Genomic DNA, 12878 nt, shown 5'->3' on the forward strand with positions numbered 1-12878 from the left:
ACACTTTTTTTTTTTTGTATTTTAGGAGGAACAATTTAAGTTTTAACAAGATGTGAATTTCTTGTTCAGTTTGCTTGGAAATAAGTGGGCAATTTCAGTCACAAGTTTTAATTCATGTCTTTATTAAATTCTGGATGATGTCAGGCATCATGTTTTTCAAATACTGCCTCAGTGGCATTCTCTTTGTTCTCTCTTGTTGCAACTCTTCTTAATGCATGTGATGAGTCTTACTGCCTGGCCAGTGCACAGCGTTCCTAGATTCCTTCCTCTTTATACATTCACTAAAAATACTAGAGCCACTAAATACTAACTTTCAAAGTCTCTCTTGAAATTAGGGCATGCCAAGTGGCAGTTTCACCCAACAATATACTAAATGGAATTGTGTTATTGGCATTTCTGGGAAAAAATCTTTTATGATATAAAGGGAAACTCAGCTAGTGTTTCTCCTTTTTCCTCCTTCCTTACTGCCTCAAATTGAAATGCCATGTTTGGAGCTTCAGCAGCCTTTGTTTGGATCAAGCAAAAGCCTGAGATGGAATCAGTGATGTGATCTGTGCTATACCTAAGGCACAAATTTGTTGCTTATTAGCTGCCTCACTCCACATTTCTAACTATAAATAAAATAATTTCAGTTTCTTTAAACAGAATCTATGGAAAGAATTTAGTTGTTGATAGTTTACTTGAGGCTCTTCATTGGAAAAGACCCTGATGCTGGGAAAGATTGAGGGCAGGAGGATAAGGGGGTGGCAAAGGATGAGATGGTTGGATGGCATCAATGACTCAATGGGCATGAGTTTGGGCAAACTCTGGAAGACTGTAAAGGACAGGGAAGCCTGGTGTGCTGCAGTTTATGGGGTTGTAAAGAATCGGACATGATTTAGCAACTGAACAACGACTTTACTTGAGGGGAACAGGACAAGGGTGAAGATGAGAGAAATATGGAAATGAAGCAAGAAAGATGCTGAGCAAGGTAATGCTATGAATTATTTCCCACATAATGCTAGTGGTAAAGAATCTGCCTGCCAATACAGGAGACTCTCAAGAGACTCAGGTTCAATCCCTGGGTCTGGAAGATCCCCTGGAGAAGGAAATGGCAACCCACTCCAGTATTCTTGCTTGGACAATCCAATGGACAGAAGAGCCTAGTGGGCTACAGTTCATAGGGTCATAAAGAATTGGACACAATTGAAGTGACTTAGCACAGACACACTAACCTGGAGACAGCCTGCCGGGTTGCAGTTCATGGAGTTACAAAATTGGACACGACTTAGCAACTAAACTGCAACAGCATTTTTATCAAAAGACACAAAGAGAAATAATAGGCACATAAAGTGTTTTTGAAACAGTGAAAGTAGGAACTATACATCAAAGTAATTTACTAGAGGAATAATAAAGGGCATCCTACTTCCTATGAGATGAGGAAAACATGATGGGGAAACTTCTTGGAGATTTCTTGAACTTCCATGTCACAGTGGCCAGTACCTTGATGGCCATTAATTAAGCCATGTTCCATCCTCTGTGGCATAGTATTTCATTCATGTTTAAAGAGGAGAAGCATATGTGGTTTATTTAAGAAAAAAAAATCTGTTATATTCTAAAAATAAATAAATAAATAAAATAAAGAGGAGAAGTAATGCTGAAAGGTAGAGTGTGGACCAAAAAAGAGGAAAGTGATAACATCTAAGGAAATATATAGAACTTTCCTATTTAAAATTCAAAACTTGTCCCGAGATTTCTCATACCTCTTCCTTTCTTTATTTTCTTATCATAGGATTCATTGCTACCAACTACCATTCACTTATCTATTATCTTTTTACCCTCTAATAGTTTGTAAGCTCCTTGAGGTCAGGATTTTTATCTATTTGGTTGTTGTTTATCTGCTGTTTCCCAGCACCAAGAACATTAATCTCTTGGTACAGTAGATTAATGAATTGCAGCTATCATGTATTACCCTAAGCCCTTGGATATTAATATTTGACTGAAACAGATTCATCTTTTGGTGATTTGGACAGCTTAGACTCACCCCTATTGCATGTTTCCCATGTGAAAGATAATGAGTTGATTTAACCTAGTATTTCAGTGTTTAGAGCATTAATTTTAGACTCAGATTGCCTGATCTTAAAGTCTAGTGCTTCTACATACAGTTGTGTGACCTTGTGAAAATATTTAAGCCACTTTGTTTCCTTCTCTGACAAATGATACTACTAATATTATCTGTTTCTTGTGGTTATTATATGGAATATATGCAATATCATATGAAAAGCATTTTTATGACGCCTGGTACTCAGTGAGCCCCTGATGGTGTTTTTTTATCCTCAGTGTCTATCCAGCAAAAACAAAAAACACTCCAAATAGTTAAAATAGAATTTAGTTTACATAAGTTGTTATTCTGGTGATGGAAAAGCAGAGAAAATTAATAGAAGACTGGTGAAATAATCCAAGAACAAGCAGTAACAGGATGAGCAATAGCGACTGGAGGGTGTTGCTTCCATCACTAGAAACTGGGCACAGTGTGGTAAGCTGAACTCAGGGGCCAGAGTCAAGCGATTGGAAGCTGGTTCCTTGAAAGAGACACTGATACGGTCTGATGATGAGGATGAGGTGATGCCTAAGGCTGAGATAGACAACAAGTTGTTTCCTCTCTTCTATCCTCCATTTTATGAATCCCAATAGAAAGCCAACCGATAAAAGATCTTGAAAACATGGTCTATGGAATCAGATTACCAATTTTACAGAGCCTAAAGGAGAAGAGAAAGATCTGGTGGCAAACAGGTCCAGGTTCTGCTCCACCTTATCTTTCATCATTGCCAATGTCAGCCTTTCCTGGCTCTGTCTGTCAGTGTAATTCAAAGGACTTTTATTTCTTTACAGTCTACACAATTGCATTTTAAAGCAGAAGCTATAATTATAGACTTGGTATAATCCACCTTGCAAAGTGCCTTGTTCATGGAAAATACTCTAGTATTTAAGGAATAAAGGAGATTGATTCTATAAATCTCTTTTAGGACTTTACCATCAAACTTTGGCCATTTCACCAACTTAAAATTTCACCTATATACTTCTAATTTCATTTTATGCTTCCCTGTTAGAATAAATCACAATTTTTATGCAAAGCAAATGGGTATTCAATTTCTATTACCTGCTCTCTATACCAGAGAAATCATATAATCAAGGGTTATTACCATGATAAAGAGTTTCTAAGAACTTTTTCTTTATGCTCTATATCAGTTGTTATCAATGAATGTTTCATTGTGTCTGGACATTGCTCTTTGTATATGTCTCAAAAGCCAATTAGTTTCAGCATTAGTGAGTTACATTTTCTTAATCTCATTTAAAATATTGTCTGTGACTCTAAATTCTACCCACCTAAGAAATAGTAAGTTTTATTATGAGTACTTTCCTCCAACTGTTGCTTAATTTGTGAAATTTCATATTGCTTTTATGAATAGAATACTTTATTTTCTAACTTTGAAATCTTTTTCTTGAGAATTTCCTCAAACTAATGTATATTCAAATGCAGTGCCACTTGTATGTAGGATATTACACTACAAATCCTTTATTTTTCTAGCTATAAATACAAGTCAGACCTAGAAAAAGATTTTTCTTTATTATCTTAATCTGGTCTATTTCTAAAATTATTCTGCTTTCCACAGTGAATGCTCCTATGTGCTTAAAATTTTGAGGATTAAAATCTATATAATAATATTTTCACCAACATAGTGCACATTTCTTCTGGCATTTAGACAGTCTTTATCTTTGTACAAATACAGTGTTTAGAACTGTGAAACTTTCTTGTTATGCACAATATAGAATTTCAGGGATAAAAGAAGTAGGAATAAATAGCAGCCCTAATTTCTCATGTTAAATTGAATTTAATAGGGCTGATATTTTGTTAGAACAGCCACAACCCCATTCATGCATTTATTATAAATGAATCTCTCTCTAAAGTACTTTGTAATACTCATGTGATATCTATATCTTTCTTTCTATTGAAATATTTATAGAACTTGATATGCTTTTAATATTTCCCTAAACTCTTCCCTTGTTTCAAATGTTAATTGTAATTAGTGGTTTATAATGCATTGTATTTCATTCTTTCACCACTTCAGTTACTTTAGCTATATGCATAGGATGAAAAATCTGAAAATTGCCAAGGCCCAAATCAAGGGCTGAGTGAGGTTGGGACTGTAAATAGTAAAGCCATAGAGAAAATAAATGAATCGAAATTTAAAGGAAGGCAAGGTCATGGATATGGACTAGATTTCGAATTTATCTCCCACCTACTTTTCCAAAAAAAGATAGTAAAAATAGAAACATGAGATAAAATCTAAAGAGCAAAAGAATATGTATAGTTTAAAATCAAGAATATATTTGAGCCTGAACATGAGGATTATTAGGAGAGAGTACTGATTTGTGGCCTTGGAATATTTTGTTAACTTGCTTAATCATGGTTAAAATTCTCCCTGAATCATTTAGAGGAGGATCATAAGTCTGCAGAATGATTATGTATTACATATCTAACTGACAATGTAAATTTCTTATATTGTATGTGTTTAGAATATGTTTTTTTCAGATCCTGGGCAAAAGAGGATCCAGATTCAGTTTATCTTATTGTTAGTTGAGGAAACTCAATTTAATGCTGCTTAAGGAATCGATTCTTGAGAGTCCTTTGGACTGCAAGGAGATCCAACCAGTTCTTTCTAAAGGAGATCAGCCCTGGGATTTCTTTGGAAGGAATGATGCTAAAGCTGAAACTCCAGTACTTTGGCCACCTCATGCGAAGAGTTGACTCATTGGAAAAGACTCTGAACTGAAGGAACCAATTACTTTGTTTCATCTTTATTCTTTTTGAATCCTGTGCTTTCAAGTGCTGTAGAACTGTAAATTACAATAGAAATACAATGTGAACCACAAAGATGATCTACAGATTCAGTTTTATTTTTTCTGGTAGGATCTGTTCAAATATTTGCCAATTTTTAAGTTGAGTGGTTTGCTTTTTTGTCTATTTTGTCATATAGAAGTATTGCATATATTTTCCTCCATTCTATGACTTGCAATTTCATTTTTGTAATGGTATTCTTTCAACAGAAAAAGTTTTTTTAAATTTGATACAGCCCAATTTCTAATTTTTATAGGTTTATTTTTTTGGCATTCCTCCCACATTTTAAAAATTTTTTCGGATGTATTTTATTCTAGAAGTTTCATGGTTGTTCATTTATGGCTGTGCTTTAATTTATGCTATTATTGTGCTCAGTCACTCAGTCGTGTCTGACTCTTTGTGACCCCATGGACTATAGCCCACCAGGCTCCTCTCTCCATGGAATTCTCCAGGCAAGAATACTGGATTGGGTTGCCATTTCCTTCTCCATATGCTATTATTATTTCTTGCATTTTGTAGTATAAGGTGAATGTTTATTTTTTTCACCCAAATGGATATATAGTTTTCCAGTACCACTGTTTGGAAACCCACATCTCTTGTGTCTCCTCCATTGACCGATGGGTTCTTTACCACTATGCCGTCTGGGAAGCAAGATTTCTATTGGTGAGGAACAAGTGAATAGTGATTAGTATTTAGTCAATGAAATGTATCTGTTCCAATGTATGTCACCAGATTCTAATACAGTCTAAGTGATAAACCTTGAACTACTCTAGAGAATTATTTTGTATCCTTAGACAGTGCTAGATTAATGTATATTAATTTCCCAGGGTCTCATTCTCTCATTTTTCAATATTACATTTTGACTATCAAAGTCATCTTTAGAAAAAAAAATCATGCCAGATTTATCCAACTGAAACAGCTTCTTATAGTTTATGTTAGCAATATTTTAGAATTATGTTCATTGATGTTTGTGTGTTGTGTGTGTGTGTATCTGTGTGCATGTGTGTGGTATCAAAATTAGGTTAATGTCAACAAATTTTCCTTCATTTTACAAAATTTTATAGTTCTGAAAGTGGCATTTTCTGAGGTTCTGAAAGTATGTGCTCTTTCAGGTTACTATACTCTTCTGTATTATATACAGATGCTTTACAGTCCAGTAGGTTAGAAAATCCACTGCATGATTATACTGTATGACAAAGAATCATCCTTTAGCTCACATTTCAGTAGTAATAAGCTCTGCTCTTATACTACTGTGTGTTAATATAGCTGTTTTTCATTTCTAGAGCTGACTCTAGGAAGAAAGTTAAGTGACTGAAGTCTGTCTTCATTCTATTTCTATTCCTTGAGTTATATTTTCTTTCTTTCTCTTATGGAAACCTTTACTGGAGAAATACTCTGAGGACATTATGACACGAATCACCTTAATTATTATTCTGTCAAAGGTAATTTGCATTTAACAGAGGTTAAAGGAATCAAGCACTAGTAATAGTAGAATTTTAGCACTTTAAAATTGGTTGGAGAAGAGCTCTTTGGGAAAAAAGTAGTGCCAAAAAGAGGGAAAGAGAATGATGCTCTTAGACTCATGCTTTTCAAGAAATTCTTCTATTTTGACTAAGCCAATTCAAAATGGCCAGTAAACAGGGCCACCCACCTCAGTTTTGTCTTTTCCTTAAAAAAAAAAGCAAAGACCAAAACTGATATATGCAAATTAAATGGAGTGCATGGCTATAGGCTATTTTTATTTATCTATAAGAAGTCTTGAGTTACCGTCATTCAATAACAGTATCTAGGTCAGCATTTGCATGAGGTCCAAGATCACTGGGAGTTCCCAAGTGGTACTAGTGGTAAAGAATCTGCCTTCCAAGCAGGAGATGCAGGTTTGGTCCCTGGGTTGGGAATATCCCCTAGAGAAGTAAATGGCAACCCACTCCAGTATTCTTGTCGGGGAAATCCCATGGACAGAGAAGCCTGGAGGGCTACAATCCACGGGGTTGTGAAAAAGCCAGACATGACTTGGTGACTAAACAACAAAATGATTAGTTTGTTCTGGATTCAGGAAAACAGGGAACTGGTGGTACATTAGATAGAGTACATTTACAAAGATCAGATACAAAGTAGAGTTCAACTAATAATTTACTACTTCAGTAAAATTCAACTATATATCCCCTTTACCCAAGAAGAGCTCAATAATATCAAGCAATTATTTTATAGTCTTTAAAAAATTGAATATATCAATTTGAAGCTTCTGAATATTGGAAGGTAAGATGAAAAATTCAATGCTAGAAATCAATCCTTTATATTATGTTTACCAAACAATTGTTGCTGCTGCTGCTAAGTTGCTTCAGTTGTGTCCGACTCGTGCAACCCCATAGACGGCAGCCAATTGAGGAAGTCACAATTTATCCACACATGCATTTCAAAATAAGAGAACATGAGAATTTATAACACACTTGGGATAGATGTCACCAAGATAAAAAAATAATTTACCAGGGTAGAAACTGTAGAGAAAAATAAAAATTTAATTGAAAATGTAAAGTTCTAATATTTCACTCTTATTTCCTTTAAAAATGATTAATTAATTTGGATTCATACAATGTCTTTCAAAATATATGTGATTGAATCTGGAGTAGAATAAAATGACCTAGATATACAGTATTTAGACAACATCTTATTATTCATGGTCCAGACTGCAAACTTCTTCAACAAAAGTAGAATATACTTATACCATATAAAATAATATAAGTAGCATGCAAATAGCAAAATACATATGGTTATGTAAGAAATGGTAAACCAAGGAGTTTACCATTAAAAGAGTACTGAGTAAAATATTTTTGCCTTTTCTGTGTCAGTATATACAATTGTATAATATTTTGCTGATGGCAGAGAATATACTATTGTAGAATTGTAAGTAAAAACTAATCAATATTAGATATGCATCATTTATTCTCTTCTTGACTAGTTCTTCCTATGAAAAGTATAGATGTCTTCAAATTTAATAGAGAAGTGCATATATGAAAAATTATTATATGTATGTTGTGAAAGCATAAAAGTGAAATGTCATCCTGAATTTTTTGTGACAGATATTAAAAAAGACAATGGTCTTCACTTGTTCAGTCACCAAGTTGTGTCTGACTTTTTACGAGCCTATGGAATGCAGCATGCCACGCTTTCCTGTTCTTCACCATCTCCTCAGATCAGATCAGATCAGTCACTCAGTCGTGTCCGACTCTTTGCGACCCCATGAATCGCAGCACGCCAGGCCTCCCTGTCCATCACCAACTCCCGGAGTTCACTCAGACTCACGTCCATCGAGTCAGTGATGCCATCCAGCCATCTCATCCTCTGTCATCCCCTTCTCCTCCTGCCCCCAATCCCTCCCAGCATCAGAGTCTTTTCCAATGAGTCAACTCTTCACATGAGGTAGTCAAAGTACTGGAGTTTCAGCTTTAGCATCTTTCCTTCCAAAGAAATCCCAGGGCTGATCTCTTTCAGAATGGACTGGTTGGATCTCCTTGCAGTCCAAGGGACTCTCAAGAGTCTTCTCCAACACCACAGTTCAAAAGCTCAATTCTTTGGCGCTCAGCCTTCTTCACAGTCCAACTCTCGCATCCATAGATGACCACAGGAAAAACCATAGCCTTGACTAGACTAACCTTTGTTGGAAAAATAATGTCTCTGCTTTTGAATATGCTATCTAGGTTGATCATAACTTTCCTTCCAAGGAGTAAGCGTCTTTTAATTTCATGGCTGCAGTCACCATCTGTAGTGATTTTTGGAGCCCAGAAAAATAAAGTCAGCCACTGTTTCCACTGTTTCTCCATTTATTTCCGATGAAGTGGTGGGACTGGATGCCATGATCTTCATTTTCTGAATGTTGAGCTTTAAGCCAACCTTTTCACTCTCCACTTTCACTTTCATCAAGAGGCTTTTGAGTTCCTCTTCACTTCTGCCATAAGGGTGGTGTCATCTGCATATCTGAGGTTATTGATATTTCTCCCGGCAATCTTGATTCCAGTTTGTGTTTCTTCCAGTCCAGCGTTTCTCATGATGTACTCTGCATATAAGTTAAATAAACAGGGTGACAATATACAGCCTTGACGTACTTCTTTTCCTATTTGGAACCAGTCTGTTGTTCCATGTCCAGTTCTAACTGTTGCTTCCTGACCTGCATACAAATTTCTCAAGAGGCTGGTCAGGTGCTATGGTATTTGCATAGCTTTCAGAATTTTCCACAGTTTATTGTGATCCACACAGTCAAAGGCTTTGGCATAGTCAATAAAGCAGAAATAGATGTTTTTCTGGAGCTCTCTTGCTTTTTCCATGATCCAGCGGATGTTGGCAATTTGATCTCTGGTTCCTCTGCCTTTTCTAAAACCAGCTTGAACATCAGGAAGTTCATGGTTCACATATTGCTGAAGCCTGGCTTGGAGAAGTTTGTTCAAACTGATCTCATTAAAAAAAGTTAGTGTCCAGAAAGGATCAATAGTGTTCAGACCTAAGTTTTAGAATTTTTTGGCAGTGATTTCGGTACTGACAAAAAAGGCTATGCATAAAAAAGGAAATGACCCAAAGAACAAGGGCCCTGTCAACTACTTAATTTCTTTTAAGACTTGTCCACACCATGGACGTCAGGCTCACATTCAGTTTGTGTACACAAAATCTTTTTGTGCTGAGATGGCGAACTTGGCTGAGAAGGTATGTGCCACGTAGAGACACCATTTTACAATGACTTCAAAAAAGAAAACAATGAGCAATAAAAGAACATTGGCTTTTGGGGAGAAAATAGGACTGTCCTTGTTCATTTCACTTAATTGACTGACTCTCAGTTCCTTGCAGATGAAGAATCGTACGGTCAATCTGCCAGGAAAGAAGCAGCATGTTGATGGAAGAATTATGCTAGCCAGTATCCGGTTACATTCTAAGTGGAAAGGTTTCTCAGCTGGGCTGACCCTGCATACTTACTACCTCCACAGAGGAAGCAAAGAGTGTGAACTGTCAAGGTGCCCAGACTAGTTACACTTTATATGTAACTTGGTTATATTTAGCTAATATAATTCACTGCACACAAGATTACCACTTGTCAGAGTATCTCTAAACTGCTATTTAGAGGTAATAGTATTTAATTAATTACCTGATATTTCTCAAGCACCATGTGTAAAACCATCAGAAGACTTGAGCTGTAGTACTGGTTTTTGGATTTATTAGCAGTCAGACTTGGAAAAGTCTCTATTTCTTAATCTGTTTCCTCGGGTGTCATATGTGGATGATTTATATTCTCTTTCCTAAAAATAAAACATGTATGCTTAGTCACTCAGTCGTGTCTGACTCTTTGTGACCCCATCGACTGTAGTCCGCCAGACTCCTCTGTCTGTGGGATTCTCCAGGCAAGAATACTGGAGTGGGTCATCATTTCCTTCTCCAAGGGATCTTCCCAACCCAGGGATCCAACCCATGTCTCCCTCACTGCAGGCAGATTCTTTACCATCTGAGCCACCAGGGAAGCCCCAAAAGAAAACATGGTAATAGATAAAAAGTACTTCTGAAGCTGTAAATTCATATACAAATGTGAGGTCTTATCATCATCATCATCATCACATCATCATATCATCTTGATGCTGACAATAAGCTGCTCAGTGGCTGAAAAGAATAGTCTCCTGTTACCTTATATTACTCTCCAACTCGCATATCTGGTGGATGCCTTCAGAGCTGTCGTCTGTCAATGCATACAGCTGGGACAAATTCCACACTGTGACACGGTGTGGTGAGAGGGATAACTTGTGTGGTTAGATTTAACCAGGCAGAGGATTGGGACAGCCATTAGTTTCCAGTCATCCTATGGAGTGTAGGGTCCATTCCATTGCTAGAGAAAATACACTTCCACCTGTGACTCTCCTCACAGAGGGCGAGTTTGAAGAAGGGCTCTGCTCAGGGGAAAATAAGCAGTCAGTTGGCACAGTAGTCTCTATGTGAGGGTACCACTTCTTTGGAGAAGTAGCTGGGAAAGCCGGGTTCCTTGAATTTGTGACTGGGGACAGCTGGGAAACAAAGACAGTGGCTGATATGTAGCAGGTAGAGGGAACTGCTCATCCTTTGGAAAGCTGAGTGTGGTTCCTCTTCTAGGTGGAACAGAAAGAGAGTGCCTTGAAACACAGCCAGTTTGTGGTCCAAGCATGGAACACCCTGGATCTTTTACACACAGCACTGATTCTTGTGTAACTCACTATCTATTCTTCTTTGAGAAAAAACATTTTATGCCTTCCTCATTCCCAAAGACTGGATCCACAGGAAAATCTCTCATTTCTGCATCATGCCCAACCACCTCAGTTCTACCTAGTTAATAAGAGGTATTTTGGGCACATTGGGTAAGTGCATGAGCTTGGAGGCCATGCTGCTGGGACTCAAATCCCAGTTCCTTTGCTTGTGAGTTCTATGACTGCCAGCCTGTTAACCTCTCTGTGCCTTAAATTACTCCCGTGTAAAGTGTGTATAACAGAAATACCTTTCTCATAGATTTAAATGATACAAAAGATTTAGAACTTCAAGAAGAGCATCTCCTGTATATTAAATACTTAATAAAAGTTACTGTTCTTATGGACCTATGCAAATTTGATCACTCAGTATGAAAAGTCTTAGAAGCAACATTTGCTGACTGAGGTAGAGGTTGGAATCTTCCATTTATTGATCATGTATATTGATCTCCTACACTGTGCCAGGCATTTAATCCTCAAATAATCATATGTTTTCCTTTGTTTAAAGGTGAGAAAAATCGAAGCTCTGAGTGACTTACTGAGGTTACACAGCAGGTAGCAGATAAAAGGAGACCTCAGGACCACCTGACTCCAGTGGCCTTTCTGCTTTTTTTTTGTATTATTCTGTATCAGAATCTTTGTTCCTCCTTCAGTCTTCTCTCTTCACTTCTGAGTCAAAACACTTTTAAATGACATTTACACATGGTTCCCATGGCATGCCCAGAGGAACTCTTGGAGAAATATAATTATTCAGAAAAAAGTTGTGCATCTCTCCCTTCTCATAATCCTCCATGTAGCTACGAAAGAAAAATATTCTCTTTACATACACATATTTCTTCCAATGGTTAAACTCCAACAACAAATGCTCACATAGAGATACAAATAGGCATTCCTCTATTTACTAACATACTTATACATATATGCATATTAGGAATCAGGATGTGAGTAGGACTGGCATATGAAGCAAAAGTTGGTCACATCATGTCTACTAAAAATTCAAAGAAAATTGTACAGCACAAACTTGGCTGTTAAGATTGCATGGAGAAAATTAATTTTGACCTAGTTTGTTGCTTGAGTTTTGAGAGAAGTAGCTGACCAGGCACTGAAAGAAGTAGGAATAAAAACTGGTTTCTGGGGCATTCTGTGGACAGTTTGGGAGAGGAACAGACATTGCTTCCTGGTCTAAGAATGCACCAGCAATTAAAAACAACAACAAAATCCCGGAAAGCAAAAGCAAGCAAACAGCAGGAAAGGCTCAACTGTGTGGCCTGATTTGAAGACTATGTCTAAGTAATATACTTTCTTTGAGGAGAAGGGAAATGTGAGGAAGGGTGCAGAACCTCACATTTTAAGGAGTGGTGTGTGTACTGTTCTAGCAGCTCCATCCCAGCAAGTCTCAGGGTCAGCCAGCTTCATGGACAATGAAGAAAGTACTGCTGTAGAACTTCAGCCGTGTGGTGACCAAGACTAAGATTAGTTCTCTCCATAAACAGGAGCATCTGTAGATGGCTAACATGACAGCCCATTGAGTGCCTCTTCTCAGTCCATAGGGATCCAGAGGATGAGCATTTAAGAAAATGTAGGTGCTCTCTATGTCCTCCACCATCAGACACGGAGTCAAAGGAAAGAAATCACTGTGTAGGATTAATGTTCCTGAGGACCACATAAAAATAAGTTTTATAATTTGCTCAAACACTGACTATACATCTGGCTATTGTAGCCTGAGGGGACAATTTTATAAACACATATAC

Source organism: Bubalus bubalis, chromosome 8 (genome assembly GCF_019923935.1).
Source record: "Bubalus bubalis isolate 160015118507 breed Murrah chromosome 8, NDDB_SH_1, whole genome shotgun sequence".
Lineage (NCBI taxonomy): Eukaryota > Metazoa > Chordata > Mammalia > Artiodactyla > Bovidae > Bubalus > Bubalus bubalis.